General features: G+C 37.0%; 1 long non-coding RNA gene across 1 annotated transcript; it reads right to left on the reverse strand.

Moving 5' to 3' along the window:
* Window positions 1-738: 738 nt before the first annotated feature.
* Window positions 739-5,371, reverse strand: LOC107803518 (uncharacterized). Its single transcript, XR_001652035.2, has 3 exons — window positions 5,154-5,371; window positions 2,029-2,104; window positions 739-958 (listed from the first exon to the last, which is right to left on the reverse strand). It is a non-coding gene; the product is annotated as an uncharacterized LOC107803518 (long non-coding RNA).
* Between the last annotated feature and the right edge of the window lie 20,570 nt (window positions 5,372-25,941).

Raw genomic sequence — 25,941 nt, forward strand, 5'->3', positions numbered from 1 at the left:
TCGACGTCAATTCGCATGTAGCTATTAATGGAAATTTGGCAGTCGATCCCGAAAGTAGTGTTTGCGGGGGTACCCGATCAACTACTCAGAACACACATGGCAGTGAAGATGGCAGGGTCAGCCTGCAGGTGATCTTTGAAATGTTGCAGACCCAACAAGCAGCAATAACCCAGCTCCAAAACCAGAACCACACACCAGCAGGCACTACAACAAAAATGGGCTTTAGCGGCAATAGAAAAGGTCATTTGCGGCAATAACAATTGCAGCTATATCCTTTACCGGCCATTGGTCTTTAGCCGCTGAAGTCGGGGTCGGCAAAGCCTTTAGCGGCCATTCTCACAAAAGTTGGTAAAAGGTATGATTTATTCCCGCTAAAAATCATTAGCTTTAACGGCAATTGTTTGCGACAATTATGATGGCTGCTAAATCCATTTCTAGAAATGCTTAGTTTGCTCTTTTAGCGCCTATTTTTATTACCGGTAAATTAAATTAAATTGCCTCTAAAATTACATACTTTACCGACTATTATAGTGGTTGCTAAATTCATGCGAAAAGTAATTAAGTTTACACTACGTTTATTTTTATTATCTATAAATCCAATTAAATTTTTGAGAAATAATAACCCTTTTAGCGGCAGATGAAAGGTACAATTTAACAACCTTTTAATTGTCATTAAAACTATTTTTGAAATGGCAAATACTATAAAATAATTCATAAAACACATAATATTTAATTAAATCTAGACAAAAAAGTACTAATCTATATTATTACTGTATAAATGACATAAAAGATAAAATTACATTGTTTGAAGTAAATAACTAATATTATTAGAACTAATCATATTGAATGCCTACAATAACAAAATAATAGATACATAAGTCCACAATAAATATTTGCAACTCTTCATTATATTGAAATCTTCCAAATGCAAAAAGTTTGGACATCATTAATGTATGACCTAAAATAATAATAAATGTATATTAAAAGATGAAATCAAATGAAAAAAAAATTAGTAATTCTATACGTAAATATATTCTGAAAGGAGCTGCCAACTTCAACAAATTAAAATGGATCCCAACAACTGAGAAAACATTGAAAAAAATCATTTAACAAAACTCACAATTGCTCAACATTTCATTCATTATGTCGTGATCAATTAAGGGAACAAACAAATAAATGAGAATGTTCATTTAACAAAATTCACTAATCCGTAGAATTATACTACTCAGGTCAGCGGGGTATCGAAAACAGTCTCTCTATCCCATTGGAGTAGGGATAAGGTAATGCGTACGCGTACGCACTACCCTCTCCAAACTCCACTTTGTGAGATTTTACTGAGACGTTGTTTTTGTTGTTGTTGTTGTAGGCCAGAAAAGTTGGATCCTTTAGTTAGTCTAGAAATTGCTTCAAAAAGCAACTTTTTAATTCTCCTTTTCAATAACACACATAGTACCATAGACATATCAGATAACTTAATTTTATTACTATATTTATAGATCAACTTAGCATAAATTTAATCATGTAAATAAGTTGATCAGAAGCAATTGGAAAAAGCTAGCGGTATAATAGCAGATAAGCATTTTTTTTAAAAATAACAGAGAAACCTATTTGACAACACAAATTGAGATACAAACCAAACATTAAGATACAACCAAGTTTGACACTTCATGCCATAACAAAATAATTATTCTAGATAATCAAATTATCAAACATTTCCCTCATTCAATTTCAAAAAGAATGGTGTCATACCTAGAATAGAACAAGAGTTGTAATTTCCCGAATATTATTATGTTGAGCATGATAATGGTAACTACTATTCCTTAAACTTGATGAGCTGAACAACTTCAATTTTCCCTAGGCGTATTTTTTCTATAGCAAAACCTTTACCTATTTGGACAATATTCTAATTAGTAAACTGAGAAATCATAACAATATTTTTATTGCTAAGTGTGTTGTTTAGCAACATCTATCTATTCTTGTAGAAATTTATTTTAAGAATACTCAATAAAGACAAATAAGGATATTTACTTGGAAGAAATATGGTAGACACAGAACATCCTTTGATCACATAAAACATATTCCAACCCTTTCCATAGAAGCAAACCTATAACACAAGATAAAAACTTGGGTCAAATAGATAGTCAATCTCAGATATAAAATTCCTATACAGATAGGAAGCATCTAAGAATTAGTACTAAATTTGAGCAACTTTGGCTTTTACGATATGATCTGCACTATCTTTAAGGGGGGAAAAATTAATCAAACATCCGTTAAAGAATTTTAAAAAAGTATCATTTTTAAGAACAAAAAAGGGAGAAAAGAATTCAATTTCCTAGGAGTAGTTGCTTTCTTAGGCGGCAATTAAAAGTCTATGATGTCTAAACATATAACACAAGGGTGGTAGAGTATATTTCAATCACGTTCGCTTGACAACTTTCACAAACAAAATTTTCCAACCACATCATGTCTCTAAAATATGTGTTCTTTGCTAACTCGTGCATAATTAGATTAGAACCAGAATCAAATTAGCCTTGAAAAATTATGTAAAAATGAGAAATTATTTACTTTGTTGACGACTTACCCTATGCAATAAAAAGAACAATGTTTCTTAGCTGTGCAACTTTCAAGTCTTCCTCTTCACTTAAGAAATACTAGTTTTAGCATACGCGCGTTGCGCGTGTCTCTCGTGTTAATGAAAAATAAAATTTTATAAATAAAATAAATAATATTCAAAAATATGTTTATGTTATTATATAAAATTAAGAGTAGTTCTTCCTTAGGAGTTTAATCTAGTCTAATAGTTCTTCCTTCAGTTGTTTCTCTTGCTTGCTTTATTGTACAAAAAAAGTTATAGGAATAGCGTTTGATTGAAAGGTAAAAAAGTCATTCAATTTTACTTGAGGACTCGGGTACGTACATTGCATGTATATTTCATGTTACTTATTAAAAAATTTATGTAAGATAGTTTACCAACAATTAATTTTTTTTATCTTTACTTATTTTACGGTACTACTAAAGCTGTAACCTTATTCTATTGATAACTTAATAATCATATAGGCATCCGAACTCAATTATTATTAACAATTTTTATATTATTTTTTTGCTCAATTATTATCTTATTTTACCTATAATTTCTTTCTAAAGTACTTTTACTCGCGACCAATTACATATATATGTTCTTTTTCTATTCCTATTTTTGTGTACAAAATATATATTGATCAACTTATTCTACCATTTAAAATAATGTCACATTTAAAAATGATTATCATTTGATTATTTCTTAATATTTAGACAATAAAAATGGACAAAACTTGTAAGTATATTTCAAATTCTACGTCCTTATTGTTAAAAGAAAATAGAATGTCACAATTGCTTTTTAAAGTCTAAATTCATGCCACCTTAATATGAATTGTCATTAATGTTTTCATTTTTTTAAAATCAAAACTATGACTTAAATGCACTATTTCTTACGTGCCTTTTTAAATATTAGGCATAAAATTGATGGATCAGTTATTTACTTTAATTTTATTTAAAACACACGTTATTTACTTTTTTTCACAGAATATATATCCATGAAAGCAACATGTAAGAATTATAATTATGTGACATATATAATTCAAATAAGGAAAATATTTAAGTTAGGTAAAGTTTTAATTGACTTTAATGTCCTAAATTTTAGGGTCTCCTACCTAGTTCAATGGAAAATAATTTAATAACAAAAATTTTAGTCAATTTCAAAGAACAAAATATTAGGAGAATAATTAAATGACTATTTTGTTTAGTGTGAACTCCAATTAAAGGGTAAAAAAGACGAATGACATTTCGCTAAGGGCCTTCGTGCTTTTAATATAGTATAGATTATAAAAGAAAAATAGGCCATCATAACAAAGAGATAAAGGGAAAAAATATAATTCTCATATGATAAAAAATCCAAAGAGCAGATATTAGAAATTTGAGCCCTTACCTTTAGAATTGCTCACATGAATATGTTGTTGTCTTATTGAGAAAGAGCGAGAAGAGTTCATTGTTGTGAAAAAAATGAGTCACAAAATTGCTTATTACTCTATAAAATGGAAGCTAAAAGCTTTCTAAGATGATAAAGTTACAAGAAAATAACATAAAGTGATTAAATATACTGTAACTGCAAACCGCTATTATAAAAGAAGGTACTGTAGCTACAAAAATAAACCTGCATTGTGAATTTCAATTCTATTAGAGATCCTAACATCACTACATGATTTTGGGTGATATAGTATTCAAGTTATTTACCAGGTCATAGTGACTAGGGAAGTTTTAAGAACATTAGCAAAGATGTTCTAATTTGAAACAAGTGGAATGAAATATCCAACAGGCTCTGTTGAGCAAAGTCATGAAAAAACTTAAACATATGAATAGAAATTTCAATTTCCTAATTTCTTCACGGTAATAATTATGTCAATTATGTCTAAAAATCTCTTCACGTGATCAAGGGGGCTATCCGAGTGATCCACAAACGACGAAAATCTCTCCTTTTCATATATTTGTTCATACTAGACCTTCTGACTAATTCTGTCAAATCTCAATTATTTAGTAAATCTATAATCAGGTTGCCTTGCAAATAAAAATTAGACAATTTAACTTATCGTATAACCTTACAATTCACGAAACTATTGTTTCAAAAGTTCCATCTCTGAATTACCTTTTTAGTTTGATTTCTTCTTTCTAATTAACTGAAAAAATCATTTGAAACATCCTTCATAAGTCCAAATTCATCTCCATTCTCTACATTTTGGGATCCATCAAGCCTCAACAATTAGACCTTTCAAAAACTAACTTTTCTAGAAAAAAAAATATATCATTAGCACATTACAAATACAATTTTCTATATAACCCAACCATGTCACCGCCTCCGTCTCCCATTACACTAAGATTAGGTCTTAGATGATTAACCTAGAAACTTTTCCACATCTCATCAATCATGAACTCGTGTAAATTGCATTCCAATTTCCTTCTTCAAGTTTCTTTACATTCTCCGTCAAATCTTATCTAATCAAACCCATAATATAAAATCAATAGATCAAGAGAGAGAGATAGAGAGAAAATGGGCGAGTGAGACTAAGAGAGAGAGAGAGAGAGAAAGAGAGAAGGAGAGAGAGAAAGATGAGTTGGGTTACCTCGGGATGGTGGTCGGCGATGATCAGAGAAAGATGCGATTGGCAGCGGCGTGGCTGAGAGAGATGAAACCCTTTTGCTTATTTCTTTTTTGATTGAATATATTTAATTTACATGGAGACTATTTGGAGGGAATGGGTGATTATGTGTAAAAAAATGGGAGGGAAAGATGAAATAATAGAAATTGCGTTCAATTGTTGAATTTTGTGGCCGATCCGCTTAATTGCCAATAAAATAGCACCTTTTCCTGCAAATGTTGATCTACCGCTAATATATCAATTTTGGGATTACTATATTGGCAATAAGTTTATTACCGCTAAAAATTAGTCGGTAAAAGTTATTTTTGTTGCAGTGGGGTCGAACTTGAGCCATCCTAGGAAGTCATACACTGGGTCGAATCGGCCTCAAGGAAATTGAATGAGAAGGAATCAGAAACTAATCCTGCTATCATAAAGATGCTCAAAGAATTGACAAAGCGAATCCAGACAGGGGAAAAGAAGATCGAGGAAAACGATAAGAAGGTGGAAACCTATAACTCCAGGGTCGATCAAATCCCCGGGGCACCACCGATATTGAAAGGACTAGATTCCAAAAAGTTTGTACAAAAATCTTTCTCCCCAAGTGCAGCTCTAAAGCCAATCCCCAAGAAGTTCCGTATGGTCGAGATTTCTAAATATAATAGGAAGACTGATCCAAACGAACACGTCACCTCATACACGTGTGCCATCAAAGGAAATGACTTGGAAGATGGCGAGGTTGAATCCGTCTTGCTGAAGAAATTCAGGGTGACTCTATCGAAGGGTGCTATGATATAGTATCATAATTTACTGTCTAATTCTATTGGCTCGTTTGCTATGCTTGTAGATTCTTTTGTAAAGGCACATGCCGGGGCCATCAAGGTCGCAACCAGGAAGTCGGACCTTTTCAAGGTAAGGCAGAAGGACAACGAGATGCTCAGGGAATTCATATCTCGATTCTAAATGGAACATATAGATTTGTCACTGGTCACTGACGATTGGGCTGTTCAAGCTTTTACTCAAGGTCTCAACGTTCGAAGTTCGGTAGCTTCACAATAGTTGAAGATGAATTTGATCAAATACCTAGTTGTCACTTGGGATGATGTACACAATCGGTATCAATCGAAAATCAGGGTCGAGGATGATTAACTGGGGCTCCTTCTGGGTCCGTTTATCCTATCAGTCCCGTAGATAGAATCAAGAGAGATATTGACCAGGAACCAAGGTCAAATAGAGATCGATATCAACCGTATAATGGGGACCGTAGAGGCAGCGAATTTGGGTGAAATTCTGCATGGAATGAGAGGAGAAATGATCGAGGTCAAAGTTCACGAGGACTTGGTACTAAAGAAGGTCACATTAAACTCTCGGAGCCCATCCACATTAGCTAGGCACACAAACTCGACCCTACAACCTCAAAACTCCATCATCTCCTAAGTAACCTGCTTGGCACCTCCTTGCTGCACCATGTCACTAAGGACATACAAATGGGGATCATCATACTGCCGATCACGGATACGCTCCAATAATGAAGAACGAGCGATTGTGCAAGCTAACACACGGTTGGGCTCATAAACATCCAACCTCACGAACTGATTGGCCAAAGCCTGAATATCCAAAGCAAGCGGTCTCTCACCGACCGGAATATAAGCAAGACTGCCCAAACTGGCTAACTTTCTACTCAAAGCATAGGCCACCACATTGGCCTTTTCCGGATGATATAAGATGGTGATATCATAGTCCTTTAACAGCTCCAACTACCTTCTCTGCCTCAAATCAACTCCTTCTGCTTGAACAAGTACTGTAGACTCTTGTGATCCATGAACACCTCACATGCCACGCCATACAGATAATGCCTCCAAATCTTCAATGCCTGAACAATGGCTGCCAACTCCAAATCATGAACCAGATAATTCTTCTCATGAATCTTCAATTGGCGCGAAGCATAAGCAATGACCTTGCCATCCTGCATCAACACTGCACCAAGCCCAATACGAGATACATCACAATAAACTATATATGGACTTGAACTTGTGGGCAAAACCAACACCAGTGCTGTAGTCAGAGTTGTCTTGAGCTTCTGAAAGTTCGCCTCACACTCGTCCGACCACCTGAATTGGGCACCCTTCTGGGTGAACCTGGTCATCGGGGCTGCGATAGATGAAAACCCCTCCACGAACCGACGATAGTAGCCTACCAACCCTAAGAAACTCCGAATCTCTTTAGTTGATGCTGGTTTAGGCCAGTTCTTGACTGCCTCAATTTTCTTCGAATCAACCTGTATACCCTCTGCTGATACAATATGACCCAGGAATGCAACTGAACTCAACTAGAACTCACTTCAAAAACTTAGTATATAACTAACTATCCCTCAAGATCTGAAGGACCACTCTAAGATGCGGCTCGTGCTCCTCTCGGCTGCGGGAATATATCAAAATATCATCAATGAAGACTATCATGAACGAATCCAAATAAGGCCTGAACACTCGGTTCATTATATCCATAAAAGTTGTTGGGGCATTTGTTACCCCGAATGACATCACCAAGAACTCATAATGCCCGTACCGAGTGCGGAAAGCTGTCTTAGGGACATCGGATGCCCTAATCCTCAAGTGATGGTAGCCAGATCTCAAGTCAATCTTCAAAAATACCTTGGCACCCTAAAGCTGATCATATAAATCATCAATCCTCGACAATGGATACTTATTCTTGATTGTAACCTTGTTCAACTGCCGGTAATCAATGCACATTCTCATCGATCCATCCTTCTTCTTAACAAACAATACCGGCGCACCCCAAGGCGAAACACTAGGTCTAATGAAACCCTTCTCAAGCAAGTCTTGCAACTGCTCCTTCAACTCTTTCAACTCAGGCGGGGCCATACGATACGGCGACATAGAAATGGGCTGAGTGCCCGGAGCCAAATCAATGCAGAAGTCAATATCCCTGTCGGGTGGCATACCCGGCAGGTCTGAAGGGAATACCTCAGGGAACTCACGAACAACAGGCACAAAATCAATAGAAAGAACCTCGCCACTAGAATTACGAAGATATGCCAAATAGGCCAAACACCCCTTCTCGACCATACGCCGAGCCTTCACATACGAGATAACACTGCTAGTAGAATGACCAAGAGTCCCTCTCCACTCTAAACGAGGTAAACCCGGCAAGGCTAAAGTCACAGTCTTGGCATGACAATCCAAGATAGCGTGGTAAGGTGATAGCCATTCCATCCTCAATATGACATCAAAATCAACCATATCCAATAGTAACAAATCTACACGAGCCTCAAGACCCTCAATCACAACTATGAATGAACGATGAACACGATCCATAACCATAGAATCACCCACCGATGTAGACACATAAACAAGAGCACTCAAAGAATCACTAGGTATGACCAGATACAACGCAAAATAAGATGACACATAAGAGTATGTAGATCCTGGATCAAATAAAATTGAAGCATCTCTACTACAAACCAGAACAGTACATGTACCTCCACCTCTAGCACCTCCACCTCTACCTCTAATACTTCTACCTCCACCTCTAGCTGACTGAGCGGGCTGAATGAGTCCCTCAATGAACCTCCTCCTCTCTCTCTCTCTCAGTGGGAAGTATAAGAGGAGCATGAGGGGTCAAATCATTAAACTTGGTCTCGTACCGAGTAACATTCATAGAACTCTGCTGGAGATGCTTAAACTACCTCGAGTAGATCTCTCTTTGAGTGACAGGATGAAACTTATCCAGAAATAACTGAGAAAACTGATCCCAAGTCAAAGCCGGTGATCCGACTAGTTTAGCCAAGCAATAATCTCTCCACCAAGTCTTGACAGATCCAAACGAGCGAAAAGTAGCAAAATCGACCCCATTGGTCTCCACTATCCCCATGTTCCTGAGAACCTCATGATAACTGTCTAGATAATCCTGGGGATCCTCAGAAGATACACCGCTGAAAGTAGTAGTGAAGAGCTGGGTGAAACCTATCCAACCTCTGCAAAGCCTCCAAAGATATAGCTGATCTAACACCAGTCTGTGTTGTTATTCGGTTGAAGAAGCGTGTTGTTGTTCGGTTGAAGAAGCGGTACGTGACTTCGCCATTCGTGAAAGGACAAGAGTAAAGATTGCAATTTAGCGTTGAGAGAACCAAAATCACACGACCGAGAAGAATAGAAGTGAAACTTTTCCTAACTCTGTAGCCTCTAGGGATAAGTACAGACGTCTCTGTGCCGATCCCTCAGACTCTACTAAGCTTGTCCATGAATTGTGAGACCTATGTAACCTAGAGCTATGATACCAACTTGTCATGACCCGGATTTCCTACCATTGGGAGTCGTGATGGCGCCTACTCGTAGAAGCTAGGCAAGCCGCGAAATAAAGAATCACTAACTCTTTCATTTTAGCCCTTTTTAACAATTTGAATTAATAAGTAATCATCATTGAAATATTAACGATAAATAAAATCAAGCGAAAGGCTTAATCTGATAAAATAACCAAAACCAGTACGACAATGCTAACATACGTCTCTACCCGGAATCCGGTGTCACAATATCATAGACTGTCTACGAATACTACAACAAATGTTTGAAAGGAAAGTACAATTTGTCTTGGAAACAAATAAAAACAGAATACATAATAAGATATAAGAGAACGTCGGGCCTGCAGACACCTGCAGGACTACCTTGGGATCTTTACCTGGACTGAAGGCAGCCACCCAAATGCTACTGGCTAAAAGCTGCTCCGGGATCTGCACATAGTGCAGAGTGTAGCATCAACACAACCGACCCCATGTGTTGGTAAGTGTCTAGCCTAACCTCGGTGAAGTAGTGACGAGGCTAGGACTAGACTACGAAATAAACCTGTGCAGTTAAATCATATACAGTGGAAAAGAAGAACAATAATGTACAATTAAGTTTGGGAGGGGGTAACATGTTGTGGGGACATCGAATAATAACAGAAGAACAACAAATAAATATGGGGATCACCACAGTTCAATTAAAAATAGAAAGGGGGAATCATGCTGCGGGGTACAACAAGTATCAACAGGAAACCAACAATTAAATGTAGAGAAATCGTAACTCAGTTATCAATAAAAATCAAGAAATCAAAGATAAGTGTACGACATCACTCTTCGTGCTTTAACACTCTCTCACCAAAACAATACACGACATCACCCTTTGTGTTTTAACACTCTCTCACCAAAATAATGCACAGCATCACCCTTCGTGCTTTACACTCTTCCTCATCCAAGCAACAATCACAAGGCAAATAGGGTAAGAAAATCTATAACATCGAAATAAAATCAAGTAACAACAGAAAATCAGTAAATGAACGTAAATGACAACATAACTCAATTATCAGCAAGAATCAGGAAAATCAAGGACAAGTGCACGGCATCACCCTTCGTACTTTTACTCTCGTTCTCACCATAAGAATCAATATAAACTACACGACATTACCCTTCGTGCTTTTACTCTCATCCTCACCATAAAATCAATATAATCGGCACGGAATTGTACATCGTGCGACACGACATCACCCTTCGTGCTTTACACTCTTCCTCACAAAATCATACACGGTATCACCCTTCGTGCTTTAACACTCTTCCTCACCCAAACAACAATCACAAGAAATAAGGGCAAGGAAATAAATGAAATCACAATAAAATCCCGGCAAGGGAACAATAGTACAACAATCAAATCCTGGCATGGGAAACAATATCATGATTCTCTCTCTCCTTTATTCTTTCACATTTACTTCACAACTCAATTCACAACTTGAGTCAATGCTCTACAATGTTCAACAATTCAATTCTCAACTTGAGTCAATGCTCTACAATGTTCAACAATTCAATTCTCAACTTGAGCCAACGCTCTACCATGTTCAACAATTCGATTCTCAACGTGAGCCAACGCTCTACCATGTTCAATTAACAATACTTCCCACAAGTCATATTCCTCCATAGAAATTATCATATAGAGCATGAACAATACGAAATGGAGTCACATTAATCATAGTATAAAACTCACGGGCATGCTTGACACCAACGTATAGATACTCGTCACCATGCCTATACGTCGTACTCAACAAATAACACATAGCAAATAGGATAAAACTCTTAATCCCTCAAGCTAAGGTTAGACCCAAAACTTACCTCAAAGCCACGAGCACAACCAGGCTTCAACTATCGCTTTACCTCTTGGTTCCACTTCCAACTCGCTTGTATCTAGCTACAATTTACTTAATAACATTAATAAATGCTAAATATACCAATTCTAATGCATGAAAATAGGTTTTCTAGTGTTTTCCCCAAAAAGTCAAAAATCGCCCCCGGGTCCACATGGTCAAAACCCAATTACTCATTCAGCCCCGAGCCCGGATATATAATTAGTTTTGGAATCCGACCTCAATTTGAGGTCTAACTCCCCAAATTCCAATATTCTTAGGTTTTCCCCAAAGTTCCCAATTCCACCATGAAAACCCTAGATTCTAGGATGAAATCTTGTAAAAAGAAGTTAAGTAGTAAAGAAAATGAGTTAGAAATCACTTACCAATGTTTTGGAGAAGAAAGGTTGTTTGAAAAATCGCCTCTTATGTTTTTGGGGTTTTGAAAAATGAAAAATAACTGAATATCCCGTTTTAATATACCCCTCTCAGACCCCCTGTGCGGACCACACAAAATCAAGTGCGGCCGCACAACTCTCCATGTGGACTGCAGTGACATGCTTTAGTATTTTGGCCATAACTTTCTCTACAGATGTCCAAATTGTGATATCTTTACCTTTCTGGAAACTAGACATGAAGGCTACAACTTTCGTTTTTGAATCATCTCAAAATTCCTTGTAGATCAAAAAGATATAGGCTTTCGAAGTCGGACCAGTGAACCTGTGCGGACCGCACAAAATCGAGTGCGGCCGCACAGCCCCCACCGCGGACAGCACCAAAACCAATGCGGTCAGCACTGGCGGGTTCAGAGATTTGCACTTCTCTGAACCTGCAACATCCATGTTTTAAGCCTAAGACATCCCGGAACCTACCCGAAACTCACCCGAGCCCTCGGAACTCCAAACCAAATGTGCATACTAAATCATAGACATCATATGGACCTACTCATGCGATCGCATCATCAAAATAACATGTAAAATCATGAATTAAACCTCAAAACTCAACATTTTCATCAAGAACTCTCAAAGTTCATAACTCTTCAACCGAAAGTCCAACTCATATCAAATAAACTCCATTTTTCACCAAATTTCACAGTTATCTTTCAAATAATATAACAAGTTTGTACCGGGCTCTGGAACCAAAATACGGGCTCGATAACAATGGTTTCAAACATTAATTTTTTTCTCCTTCATTTCTCAGATAATTTAGTAAAATAATTTCTTTCAAAAATTGATTTCTAAGGCTTGGGACCTCGGAATTCATTTCCGGGCATACGCCCAAGTCCCATATTTTACTGCAGACCTCCCGGGATCGTCGAAACACGGATCCGGGTCCGTTTGCTCAAAATGTTGACCAAAGTCAACCATAATAAAATTTTAACTCTAGAAATTTCTATTTCTCATATTTTCACATAGAAGGCTTTCTGGATATAGGTTCGGACCGCGCACGTAAATCAAGGTGAGGTAGAAAGGAGGTTTTTAGGCCTTGGAACAATGAATTCACTTGAGTCATCACATTTTCGTATGCTTAGTTCTTAAAATGATAAAAAGATAACCTTCTTTTCTTGTGAGAAAATAATTTCTATCTTTACAATAAAGAAAATCTCCTTTATTAACTTTCTCATATTATGTGTATAATTTAAAGCATATTCGAAAGTAGTAATATTAATAACTATATAAAAATATATATTTTTTTAAACTATTTTTGCAAAAAGTGTTCAACTAAAAATACCATATCAAATATATATATAACGATATCAAGGTTGTTAAACTCACGGGGTCTTATAATGACATAATCACAAATCCTCTATAATCTCATAAAGGGTCTTAATCCCTTCAAGCTTATATGGATTACTACGACCCATCTTAATATTAAAGTACGGGATGTAACAGTTTTTGTCCCAATTAGGTTTTTCGGCAAGGTTTTTAACGAGGCAACAGTAGATCATGCTAACTTAGAATCGAAGGCCGATCACGAATCGGTGTCAAAGACAACAATAACAGTGTCCGAGGTTCCCCTACAATCAACCTCGAATACTGGGGGGCATTGCCCTTGGATGTCAACTTTGTTGCAAGGAAATTACTTCATAATGATAGGGTTTCGATAGGGCCAAACGATCGAACAAACGATGCCCACATATGTTTCTCAAGCCCGGGCACAAAACATGTACGCATGTGTGATGGATTTTCAATGTCTTTATCTTATGCTTATTATGTTTTGATGATCTAATAAACTTATTGCGAAGATCCAGATAGAGAACCTGACCCACATGGTATACATTTGAAATGAATAATATCTAGTCTGATCTCCAGCAAATGAATAACAACCACAGGGAGGAACATAACAGGGACCTGAATGACCTGGTCCCTTAAGGTTCTCCAACAGAAGTACAAGTCAGTGACTGTCCGCAACTATTACAGAAAGGAACACAACTGGGACCTGTTCCCTTAATGTTCTCTGACAGAAGTACAAGTCAACTGTACAGCTGGAACGTAATAGCAGAAAGTGACTATCTCGCAACTGTTACAAAAGAGGAACACAACTGGGACCTGGTCCCTTATTGTTCTTTGACAGAAGTACAAGTCAACTATACAGTTGGAACGCAACTCCACAAAAGTGACTATGCAGCAGACAGTGCAACAGTCACTTCTCATTGGGAAGAAGCATGTACCAAGAATTGACATCACTATCCATTGTGATGTCTTTTGCAGTATAACAACATGGTGCAAGGCACATAAAATTCACTTGTGCATTTAGTGATATTCTCTCAAGCATAATAGTGTTCATCCGGTATTGAAGTCACTAGTGTGTCAAGAACAAGAAGACGACTCCACTAAGGATTAATTTCGTAATGAGTTTATGTATATCGGTAGTTGAGTTGTAATCTTGTTATTTGTTCTTCATTGTATCTCCTATCTTGCTTTTGAGTTTATGTTGTAACTAGGATTAGTCATAAGTTTAAAGTCTTTGTAACTAGGAGAGTTATAGAGTGGCTTGTGGTGAGAGCATCACAAGTTAGTTGAAGTATTTGTAATAAGGTTATTACAAAGTGGCTTGTAATAGTGAGATTGCAAGTTAGTGAAGTTAAAAGCCTACAAGTGTAGATCGTAGTTTTTTGATCCCCTTGTGTGGGATTTTTCCATGTAAAAATCCCTTGTCTTCTTTACTTACAGCTTTATTAGCATTCTTGGCTTAACCTCATAGAGGACTATGTACTCTATTGTTTGATAGACTCATACAAACTAACAATTGGTATCAGAGCAGGTTCTTTCTAAAAGAATAACACCTAGAAAGGGTCTCAATCACTGCTCCACCCAACTTTGAGGAAGGACAATCAACCTACAGACCTCCCAGATTAGATGGTAAATATTACGGCTGGTGGAAGACTCGCATGCATGATTGTATAATGGCCAAAGACTCAAAACCATGGGACATCATCTGTGATGGTCCACATATTCCTATGAATAAACTTGAAGAAACTGGACCAATGGTGCCGAAAGACAGAAAAGAGTACAACGACATTGACAGAAAAGCCATAGAAAAGAACTATCGTGCCAAGAAAATCTTGGTGTGTGGAATAGGACCCGATGAGTACAACATAGTCTCAGCTTGTGATACTACCAAAGAAATATGGGAAGCATTGTAAACCGCACACGAAGGAACTACTCAGGTTAAACAATCCAAGATTGACATGCTTACCACAGAGTATGAGCTCTTTAGGATGAAGGATGATGAGTCTATACAAGATATGCACACCAGATTCACCTCCATCATAAATGAGCTTCATTCACTTGGAGATGTTATTCCCAGAAACAAGCTTGTAAGGAAAATCCTCAGTGTTCTACCTAGTTCATGGGAAAGTAAGGTAAATGCTATCACTGAAGCTAAAGATCTACAAACTCTAACCATGGATGAGTTGATTGGTAATATGAAGACATACGAGATGAAAAGAAAGAAAGACAGTGAAAGGAGAGAGTCGAAGAATGAAAAGAACCTGGTGCTCAAAGCTGAAAGTAGTGACTCAAGTGATGAAGATAGTGACATGGCCTACCTTACTAAAATATTTCAAAAGATGGTTCGAAGAAATGGTGGTATACCAAAGAGGGGCAGTTCAAGTAAAGCAAGGAACAATGATCTATGTCACAGGTGCGGAAAGCCAGGGTATTTCAACAAAGACTTGACCACTAGCGAAACATGAGCAATACAAACAAAATTCTGACAAAGCAGCAAAAAGGAACCTGGTTCCAAACAAACGATTCAATCGAATAAGTAGTGCTGACAACATTGTGAAGCAGGCTCTTGCTGCTTGGGGAGACTCCTCCAGTGAATCAAAAAGGGAACCAGATGTAGAAAGCAGTTCTATGATGGCAGTGGAAACTGAAGCAACGAAGTATGACTCACTGTTCATGCTGATGGCTCAGTCTGATGAGGATGAAAAAGATGAAGATGATGAGGTGAATTTCAGGGATGTTAAGAGAAATCTGAAATCCTACTCTTCTAAGAAGTTAAGGTCATTAGCCAATATTTTAATTGATGCCTATTATAGCCTTGATAATGATAAGGAGATCCTGACCTTAGAATTAGGAGAAGCCGAACAATCTAGAGATGATCTGGTGGTCTGTGTAGTGGACCTAAATGAGACCATAACTAATCTTGAAAAAGAAAAGGAAGCTCTAAATGAAAAGATATTTAGTGTAGAACATGAGAGAGATGATCTGATGGTTATGGTGGTTGACTTGAAGGAAACAATAGAAGGTCTCAACAATGAGAAACACACTCTAGAAGAAAAAAATTCGGCTACTGAGCAAGAGAGGGATGATTTCTTAGTGATAATCACTGACCTAGAGGAAACCATTGAGGGACTCAATAGAGAACATAGGACTGTGAGTCTCAGGAAAGGGAAGAAAGTAGCTAGTGAGACATACATCAAGCTCGAATAGGAATTAAATGATGTGAAAACTAGTCTATGTGGTGAACTTGAGAAAAATCGGCAACTTCAAGCTGAGTTAAAGAAAGTAAAAATTGATCTTGAAAAATCTCTGAAGTGGACATATTCCTCAGATGCTGTCACTGCCATGTATTTGAATAATAGTGGAAACAAGCAGGGAATCTGGTTCCAAAGGGAGAAAACTCCCTACAACCCTTACAACAAGTACGTCACTGTTCTTGATAACTGGTTGTGTACCTACTGTGGGAACAATGGTCACTTTAAAGAAAATTGCCAGGCCAGGGTTCAATATGTTTAGAAAAACAAAGTGTTTACTGACAAAGTGACTACTAACAAGGGACCAGGTACCGGTCGCAAGAAACGAATGTTGCCTGCATGGACTAGAAAAGCCCTTATCCATCCCCTTTATCATAACAATGGACCCAAACTTGTTTGGGTTCCTAATCTAACCTATAATTTGCATGTGTAGGGAATGATGAGAGGAAACGAACTGCAATGAACCAAAGACAGTGGATGCTCAAAGCACATGACTGGAAGCACCATAGATTTCTTCTCACTGAAAACCCTGCAGGAAAAGAATGTATCCATTGAAAAAGGAAAGGGTACATTCTCAGTGCTAGAAAAGTTAGAAAATCTCTATGTCACTCAATTGAGAATGTGTACTATGTGGATGGCTTGAAGTACAGTCTCCTAAGTGTCTCTCAAATCTGCGTTGAATGAAACAAAGTAGAGTTCTTGTCAAAAGAGTGCACAACTACCAATTTGGGGACTGGCAAGGTGGTCTTAGTGGCCAAAAGAAACAAGAACATCTACATTGCTGATTTTGAATCCTTACAAAGTTGTGATATAAGATGCTTGAGAAGGACCTGGTTCGTGGTCTGTCAAATACAAGATTCACCTGGGCACTGGTTCTTAGAACAAAGGATGAGACTTTCAAAATGTTTAAGGGCCTCTATCAAGAAGATCCAAGTGAAGGTAAAATTGAAGGCAGTATGCATCACATCTGACCACGGGACAGAATGTGACAATGCCAAAATTTGATGAGCGTGTAACAAAAATGGAATCACACACAACTTCTCAGCATCAAGGACTCTACAACAAAATGGTATTGCTGAAAGAAAGAACGGAACTGGAAGACATGGCATGGACAATGCTCATCGACAATGGAATCGCCAAGAGTTTCTGGGCAAAGGCAGTAAATATTGCTTTCTACTTGGAGAACAGGTATATGATCAGGTCCCTCCTGAATCAAAACCCTCTATGAGCTGCCAAATGGAAGAAAACCAAAGACAACTAATCTGAGAACCTCCTTGACTGAAAATGACATGTTCTCAACAACGAAAAGGACCAGTTTGGGAAGTTTAATTCAAAAGCAATGAAGGAATCCTTCTGGGATACTCTCCACAAAGCAAAGGCCACAAAGTCTACAACAAAGGACACACTAAGTGGAAGGAAGTACTCATGGGGTATTCAACAAGACAATTTCCTCTCACCAAGGAAGGAACAATAATGATCACATAATAAACCATCTCTGGTCCCTGGAAAATATCTGAGGTTTCAAATAGGGAGGCTGATATGATGAGTAAGATGAAGGAAACAGGTGAAAAACAATGCAACATCATCTTCCACTTTTCACAAGGAACCTGATACTTCACTTACTGCCACTGAAACTGAAGAAAGAGTGGAGATACAGTTTATGGCACTCCTCATGTGATGACCCAAAATGTCATCTTTAAATTAAATAATCATCTCGGTATTTTTAAGACCTTGAAAAGCAGTATCAATAATTCCTCGACTTGTGTGCGCAGTCCCTATAATTTTTCGGAAGGTTTTTATGTGAAAAGGGATTAAATTGTGAACTAGAGCTTTAAAACTCAATTGAGTTGACTTCGGTCAACATTTTGAGCAAACAAACCCGGATAAAAGTTTTGACCATTCCGGTAGTTCTGTATCTTGAATTGGGACTTGGTCATATGCCAGAAAGTGAATTTGGAGGTCCCTAGATCAAATTATCACCATTTAACGGAATCTAGAAATCTAAGGTTAAAGATTTCTTAGGTTTGACCAGAGAGTTGACTTTTTGATATCGGGGTCAGAATTTAGTTCTAAAAATTTTCATAGCTTTGTTATGTCATTTATGACTTGTGTGCAAAATTTGAAGTCATTCGGAATAGGTTTTTGCATCGAATATAAAAGTTGGACGTTCTTAGTTTCATTAGGCTTGAATGGGGATGTGATTCACGGTTTTAGTATTATTTGATGCGATTTAAGGTTTCGACTAAGTCCGTATCATATTTTAGGACTTTTTAGTGTATTTTGTTGAAGTCTCGAGGGCCTCGGGTGGATTTCGGAAGGTCAACGGATAGAAAAAGCTGCTGAAATTCTCTTTGGGAAGTTGTTGTCTTTTTTTTTACAACATCATGTACACTACCCCCGTGAATAGTACAGTGTACAGTACCCCGTGAATAGTATCGTGTACAGTACCCCCATGAACAGTACCCCGTGTACAGTACCGTGTACAGTACCTCGTGAACAGTGCCGTGTACAGTACCCCATGAACAGTGTTGTGTACAGTACCCATGAACAGTGCCATGTACAGTACCCCTCATGAACAGTCATGAATAGTGTGAACACGTGAATAGTACCCGAAATTTTTCTGGACAGAACATTAAGTTCTGAAAATGGGACAAAGTCCCATTTCCATTTTTAGCGAATTGGAGCTCGGGAAGAGGCGATTTTCGGGAAATTTTCAGAGAAAACAATAGGGTAAGTGTTCTTAACTTAATTTTGGTTAGATTACCCGAATCTATTACTAGTTTTGGCATTTAATTGGTGATTTTAATTGGGAAAATCTTGAAAACCCTCTTGGTTTAATTTGAAGATGTGAGGGTCGAGTTGATGTCGGATTTTAGTAAAATTGGTATGGTTGGACTCGTGGTTGGATAAGGTTTCATATTCTGTAATTTTTGTCGGGTTCCGAGATGTGGGTCCCACGGGCGAATTATTAGTGCAATTTCGGATTTTTAATGAAAAATGTAGAATTTCATATTGTAAGCACGTGATTTTTGCCCTATATGAGAATTACTCCCAAAAAATTCAAAATAAAATGATTTTCCTTGGTGTGCAATTTTGAGAATTTTTGTGACATTTTTGGATAATTATTTGTATTTGTCTGTGCATGTTTATTTGTTAAATCAATAAAAAATACAAAAATATGTCGCATTTTGCATGTAGGATTTAATTCCACAATTGTTAGTAATTAAGTTTGTTTTACAAAAATTAAAAATTACAAAAAATAGGCATCTTTTGCATTTTTAGCATTTAATGTCCAATTATACAATTTTATGCTTAATTATTACGTAATTGTGCGTTAATTGTTATTGGGAGTTAATTTGCGCTTTTATAACTTAATTTAGTTCTTAATAATAATTTAAGGATTTTTAGAATTTAGTTTTAGTAAAATAAAAGAAGAAACGAGAGCAAAAATACAAAAAAATCGGAATTGGGCTCCTCTTCTAATTCAAGCTACAAGCCAAAAAATACCCAACCTTCCCCATGACTCGGTCCATCTCTGCACGGGTCGACTCGGTCCTCCCCATAACCCCAATACCTAACCCCTCTTCATTTTTCATTTTTCCCAAAACAAAAACAAAAACAAAAAAAAAACCCTAAAAACCAAAACCTAAAACATAAACCCCCCCCCCTCTCTTCTTCATCCTCTCCAAACCACACCCCAAGCTCCCCTCCAATGGCTTCCCTCACCCCTCACACCCCTGCCCCCTCACGCCTCACCCTCAACACACACACACACACATACGTCGTTCTTCATCGCCCTCACGACCCCGCTGCCACTGCTTTATCTTCTTCGTCAAGCTCGAGCTTGAGCTCGACACCCATGGCTGCCGCGTAACATGGCTGCTGCCTGTTGCTCCTTCCTCGTTGACCTTCGTCGCTCATCGCTGCTCCTGCTTCACTGTCGCTGCTGGTTGCTTCTTCTTCACGTCAGCTGAACCCACCACCATTCCTGTCGCTGCTGCTGTTCCATCGTGTTGTTGCTGCTGCTCCGACGTGCTGCTGCTGCTACTCCATCGTGTTGCTGCTGCTGCTCCTTTGTTGCTGCTGCTAGCTGCTTCTTCTCCATGGCAGCTTTGTTGCTTTTACTTCAGTTCTCGTCGTCGCCAAGCACCCCTCCATCGAGCTTCATCTATTGTTTAAGTTTCTGGGCAGATTCGAGTGATTTTGGTGCGATAATCGCTTCCGAACGGATTTGTTTTCGTTCGAGTTCGTCGTCGCTTCGATCCGGTTAGTGGGTTTGAGTTTCATTTTATCCGTATTTTTATTTTGATGTTCTCGGATTATAAAATCGGTAAATGTTCGATTCTTGCTTTGTTCATGTTTATCGTTGAATTAATTTTCTAGTTTGTTCATATGTTTTGTTGATTTAATTTTCAGATTCAAATAGAACTTTGATTAATTAGTTTTTCAGTTTATTTCATGTGCTTTTATTTATTTTTGTAAAAGAAATTGTTAGTTTAATTTTCATATTGTTAGATTTAGTTTAAATCGCTTGAATCTGTTGTTTGTTGTTTAATATAGATTTAATTCATGTTCATCTTTGTTTGAAGTTCGTTTTTAATCCAGTGATTTAATGAAGTTATGTTTTGGTTTTTAATTTTTGTTTATTTAGTTTGAATCATGTATCTTTGTTATAATTTTGTTGGACTTAATTTAGAAAGATCAATTGATTATTTGAAATTTAGTGATTTGAATATGTTTATTTGTTTTGTGTAAGCTTAATTCGAGTTTATTTCGAATTTGAATAAAACTTGTTTGTTATTGTTGTTGAATCTTTTCATTTATGTCCATACTTTGTTTGATTGTTCTTGAATCCGAAATTAGTATAAGTTTGATCTTCTTGTTTGTTGATTATCATTTTTGATTATTTCTTCAGTTTGTTTCATGATCTTATTTAGTTTAATATAGAAATTGTTGGTTGTAATGTTGTTAGATTTAATTTTAAGTTCAAATGATTATTGAGTTTAGAAATCTGAATATACTTGTTTGTTGTTGTTGTTGTTGAATCTGAAAGTAGGTTTGTTTGTTGTTAAAAAATATTGTTCAATCAAAATAATTTTAGTTGTTTCTTTGTTGTTCATCATTTAGTTTGAATTTGTTGTTGAAATTTGTTGAGAAATTGGTCATATTGGCTATATTTTGGTTGAGATTGATTAGGTGAATTGGTTATAGCTGATGGGGTAGTTTGGTAAATTGCAGTACGTTCAGGGGTAAAATGGTAATTGCAATAAGGTCGGAGGGGTAGTTTGGTAATTGAACATTTTGAATAATTCTTTATGTTAAGCATGGGGGGACAAAATGTAATGGGGTGTAGGTGATATAATTGTTTATGTTAGGCATGAGGGACAAGAGGTAATGGGTTAGGGTTTGATATATTTGTTTAATGTAGTGGGGGACAAAATATTAGGTAGTGGGATTAAAAGGGGGATGAGTGGGAAGATAGTGGGTTTGGTAGGAGAAAGTGTGATTTTATTAATTGATTAAAGGGTTTGGGATGGGATATAAATGAAAGAACTTGATCAGATTTTGAGGACGAAAAAAATAGAATAGAGGACAGAGAATAAAAAAGGAGGAGAATACAGAAAAAGGAGGACAGAATAAAAAGAGAGGAGAATACAGAACAGAATACAGAAGAAAATCTGAAGAGAGAGGAAATTCCGAAAAATACTAAGACTTCAGAAAATAAAAAGAAAAACATTCTGGAAATTCAAAAGAAGAATAGTATACACCTGATATATAATCCAAATATTCTGATATACGGATTCAGAAATTAAGGGTTAAACACTAATTAGTCTTTCAAAATCTGAAAAGATTCCTTTTGCTTCTGTCCGTTGATTGTTGTTGGTGTTTCTGGATTTTTGTCTTAATTTTAAAATCTGTCACTAAGTTTCTCGTTGCTGGTTGTTACTTGCTGCTGGGGTTGTTGTTGTTGTATGCTACTGAATTTCCGCTGATCTCCCTTTTCTTTTGCTTCCAATATCAGGTACACAAGTGACACGCTGATTATTGTAAACTGAAATAGGAAGCATGAATACGAAAATGAAGAGTTGAAGTTCTAAATTTATTTTAATTATATTCTGAATTTTATTTGTATATATAAATTATTTAGCTTACAAAAATTAGAATCATGTAGCTATTTAATATAAATAGTGGAACATCTGACAATACCTTAACGGATGAACTATCTATATATTGCCTAAAAATAAATAAAATGGTGTAGTAACTCCATCTAGTTAAAAATCAAACGAATAGGCCATTTCGGAACCTAGTAGGAATATTGTTTAGATAAATAATATTGGTTAATTTCAGCATGTAAATGGTCTAGGATTAAAATTAGATTGCTAAGTTTTCTTTTAATTTGATAAACTGAGAACATGCCAAGTATAATGTAACTAGGTAGTAACATGTGAATAAGACGGCCCAGGTCTAGTTTTATGTCATACACGTTGGGCCTGGGCCCGCAGTGGCAACGGACTGTCCTGTTTGCATCATTTTCAGATTTTATGAATCATATTCGAAACTCATCTATAACAACTCAAGCATGTAAATAAATTAATACATTTTCTCTTTTATTTTGTAGAGACAAATTTAATAAGAGAAAAATGTAGGCATTTTAGGACTGTCCTTTAAAAATAAATGAGATGAGCCTCGCCCAATAAAATGCACCAATTGTGGGGCCCTCAATAAATGTTTAATTGAATATTTAGAATTCGGGATGGACTGTTTAGTGAATTCCACGGTCTTGCCCAGAAATAATAATACGCTAATCGCTTTAGGCACGATTTTAATAATCATACATTCCTAAACTCGGGTGCGCATTTATGCGACCCAAATCCAAATCCCAAAACATTGAATAAAAATACGTTCCGGATCGCGGATGCATTTTATGTAACGCAGTCCAAAGACATGTTTTTAAACGATGTTCACATTCTTTTAAAAATATGATAATAAAAGCGGTAAAAAGTTAAAAATTTGCACCTGAGCTCATAATTGTATAAAAATCAGATATTTAAGCCAAATATGACAGTTGAGCGACCGTGCTAGAACCACGGAATTCGGGAATGCCTAACACCTTCTCCCGGGTTAACAGAATTCCTTATCCGGATTTCTGGTTCGCGGACTGTAATACAGAGTCATTCTTTTCCTCGATTCGGGATTAAAATTGGTGACTTGGGACACCCTAAATCTCCCAAGTGGCGACTCTGAAATAAATAAACAAATCCCGTTTCGATTGTCCTTTAATTGGAAAAAACTCCTTCACCCCTCGCAGGGGCGGAAAAAGGAGGTGTGACAGCTCTGGCGACTCTGCTGGGGATAAAACACAGAACCACTGGTTCAGGGTTAGAAATTCGAGCTTAGATGAATTGTTATATTTGGTTTTATCTGATTTTGTTACATGATACATGCCTAATGTGCTAAATGATGCTTTTACCGCTTTGATATTATGTGAACTGTATATAAATTGTGCCGAAACCCTTCTCTTCTTACCTCCGGGGAGAAGCTCGCTGGTCGAGACTCCCTATTCTGTTAGTGTCAATACCTAAAATAAGAAAGAGGCCGGACAAGTTACAAAGCCGGACGATCCCGCGGGTCCCCGGTACGTAGCCCCCTCCTCGACTCGAGTTGTCATCTCGGGTACACAGTCTAGAACAAATACCCAGGTTATGAACCTAGAATAACTCAGCTTCATGCCGGATCCCTAGTAGGAACGTTTGTTTGTATCACGTGCATTTGACTTTGGAGGCTCAACACAGGGGTTGGGTCTGTCTAGGACAGGTGTACCAAAAATGAAAATGACCATCCTGATGCATCTTACTTGCTACTACTTGCGCATTTATTTGATTCAGACTTGTGTGTTGACCAACTTTTGAATATCAGGAATATTGTGAAATTGAAGAAAAAAGAAATAGCGGTTAGGGAATTGATTGTTTATTTTTGAAAAAAACCCAATGCCCGAATACCGTCAAAACTCTGCCGAAATTTTGAGAAAATGAAAAAAAAAAATCTTATTAGTTAGTTTTATTAAAAGCGAAGGAAAAATAGAAAAAAAAGAGTCATTGTTCTGTCTTATTTTTCAAAAAAAAAATAGAAAAGGAAAATAGTTTGTCTTCCCCTGAAAAATGACAATGAAAAAGAGTCTTACTTTTAAAATAGTTTTTTATTTGTTTATGAAAATGCCAAAATGAAAATGAAAAGAGTCGTTCTTTGAAAGTGATTTTGTTATTTGCTGCTGAAAATGAAAAAAAAAAATCCTGTTTTAAAATAGTTCAGTTAATTGCCTGAACTACGCGGGTTTGATTCTCACCAGATGTGAGATACGTAGGCAACCCTCATCGGGTCCAACCCCACCTTTTGCTAAAATAACAAAAAACAAATAAATAATAAATAAAAAATATGTCAAAATTTTAAAAAGGGTCATAAATAAGTCGGGTGATGCTGTTTTGTCAAAAATAGCCGAATGTTCCCGAAAGGGACGCCGGAAGGCTGACTTTGCATAAACAACCACCTTTTGGGTCATGTTTAGGATTTTGGTCCAGTTGACTCACATAGCCTTAAAAATCTTCGTCCCCGAGGCGCTGAAGGGCCGTGTTTGCAACACCACGTTTTCATTGTAATTTAAAAAAAAAACAAAGAGTCAGCGGTCAGGTGAATACCGTTTGAATTTTTAGTCAAAAATAAGTCGAGCCAGCTTCGGCCGCGTCTTAAACCGTTCTTGCCGAAATAGCCTTAGAATATCTTTCAGTTGTCGAAAGGCTATTTTCGTAAAAGAACGGACAAGTTTGTAAAGTGTCATAAAATAATCCTCTCCGGCCTCAAATTCATGTGAAATTTGGAGGGGGCCACGTTTGCAAAAATAACCGTTCGGTTGCATTTGTCAAACGGAGAAAGGAAGCTGGCCATTTGTTTTTGGAGTTTGTATATCTTTTTATTAGAATATGTGGGTTGTTTGATTTTCGAGTTTGTAGGTCATCTTCAAACCTTTGAAACCCAGTTTGTTTTAATATGAAAATTGAAAAAATGTTTATTATTGTTTATCTTTATTGGTCCGAACTACGCAAGGTCTGATTCATGCGGGGTCATGATACGTAGGCAATCTCCATAAGATTCGACCACGACAAAAAAGAAAAAAAAATGAAAAAAGAATGGGAAAAAAAAGGAAAAACAAAGAAGGGAAAAAGATGTTGTTAATAATGAGGACCGACTGAGTCCATTCTAACCTATTTTATTTTGAATCAAAGGAAGAAGGTGGTTGGTTTGTGGTAAGCCGGAAATACAAGATCCAGAAGCACACTTTGCGGGGATCAGGCCTGATGACAGAAGCACTCGAATCCTATTGGGGACTTGTTGACTAAGGTTGATGATATTGAAGTTGGCAATGGTCTGGACAATACTGATGCGAAGCTCAGTGGCTAAGATGCCAATTTTGATAAAGTGGGAGGACGCTCCGTTCCTTGGTTAGCAAGAGAGAAGCTTGTGGTGGCTTATTTTGTTGTCATTTCTGCTGTTCGGATTATTAGGGTTGTAGTCCAGATATTGTCTTGTGTCAAACTTTCTTATCTTCCCGCTTTGTCATAGCGGTTTTGT

The sequence above is a fragment of the Nicotiana tabacum genome, chromosome 5, assembly GCF_000715075.1.
Source record: "Nicotiana tabacum cultivar K326 chromosome 5, ASM71507v2, whole genome shotgun sequence".
In the NCBI taxonomy this organism is placed as follows: domain Eukaryota; kingdom Viridiplantae; phylum Streptophyta; class Magnoliopsida; order Solanales; family Solanaceae; genus Nicotiana; species Nicotiana tabacum.